The 1,331-nt window shown below is 42.6% G+C and overlaps 1 non-coding gene across 1 annotated transcript; it reads left to right on the top strand.

The window, feature by feature from the left end:
• The first annotated feature begins 688 nt into the window (after nt 1-688).
• Nucleotides 689-760, top strand: TRNAQ-CUG (transfer RNA glutamine (anticodon CUG)). Its single transcript has one exon. It is a non-coding gene; the product is annotated as a tRNA-Gln (tRNA).
• The last annotated feature ends 571 nt before the right edge of the window (nt 761-1,331 follow it).

Raw genomic sequence — 1,331 nt, 5'->3', positions numbered from 1 at the left:
AATTAATCAGCCAGAGGAAAACCTTAGAAAAGAAATCTTTCAGTTTAACGTCCCACGATTATGCTCTTTAGACGAAGAGAGACGATGATTAAAGCAGGTGAAAGATGGTGGAAGAATTGGTGGAATGAGAGAGTGGGAGGAAACGGGAGAACCCCAAGAAATCCACGGTGTTCACCATAAACTTACTTAGTCGGGGATCGAACCAGGGGCCCCAAGCACCAGAGGTAATTGCACTACCACTGAGCCACGATGCCTCCTATCATGGAGAGGAGTTATACAGTATATTCACCCAGTCCTGAAAATAGTTACATTTAACAATACCCTTTCTAGAAGTCACCCTGTATTCATGAAGTTAGCCACATACTTAATGACGACGTCAGAAGGGGGAGCAAGAGGGTCCAGTACCCCCAACATGCAACATTTTAATGTAGGTCAAGTAACATAAAACTATCACTCTTGTCACTCTTCTCCGCTCGTCCTCCTCCTTCGCTCCTCCGCTTGTCACTCCTCACAAGCACGCAAGCAAATAAGCTGTTGTCCTCAATGCATGCACTCTTTTTGAGAAATTCTTAAAGAGGCATTCTTTGGGGAAGGAAGGGAGAGGCAATTGCACCCTCCTGAGTTTGAGAAACACATTCTTTTTGATCAATTATATGTTAATATACTACGTACTAAAATCGTAATGGGGGGCGCGGTGGCTCAGTGGTAGAGCGTTCACCTCTGGTGCGTGGCGTCCCTGGTTCGATCCCAGCTCGCGCCGTGTGGACTTTGTGGTGGACAAACACCGTGCTCGTGGGTTTTCTCGGGGTTCTCCCGTTTCCTCCCACTTTCTTCATTCCACCATTTCATTCATTTCTCATGATCACCGTCTCCTTTAGCCTAACCGGCATAAGCGTGGGACATAAAACTTAAGATTTCACTTTCATTTCATTTTAAAATCGTAAAACTCTTATGTCGGTGAACAATCTTGCTCCCACCCCTCACAAAATCTGAAATGGTGCTACTGGTTGCTAATCCAGATTGTTGCAAAAAATTCAAATGAAATGAAATCTTTGGATTTAACGTCCAACGGTTATAAAAGCAAGTGAATGATGATGGAAGAATCGGTGGAATGAGAGAGTGGGAGAAAACGCTAGTACCCCGAGAAAACCCACGAGCATGACCTGGCCTGGGATCAAATCAGGGACCCCACGCACAAGAGGAAAGCACTCTACCATTGAGCCACCGTGTCCTCTTTCAAATTGTTTCTTAGGTTGTATTATTATTATTATTATTATTATTATTATTATTATTATTATTATTATTATTATTATTATTATTATTATTATTAT

The sequence above is a fragment of the Thermobia domestica genome, chromosome 8, assembly GCF_964235325.1.
Source record: "Thermobia domestica chromosome 8, izTheDome1.hap1.1, whole genome shotgun sequence".
NCBI lineage: Eukaryota > Metazoa > Arthropoda > Insecta > Zygentoma > Lepismatidae > Thermobia > Thermobia domestica.
The sequence above is the reverse complement of the archived record's forward strand: the minus strand, read 5'-3'. Positions and strand labels throughout refer to the sequence as shown.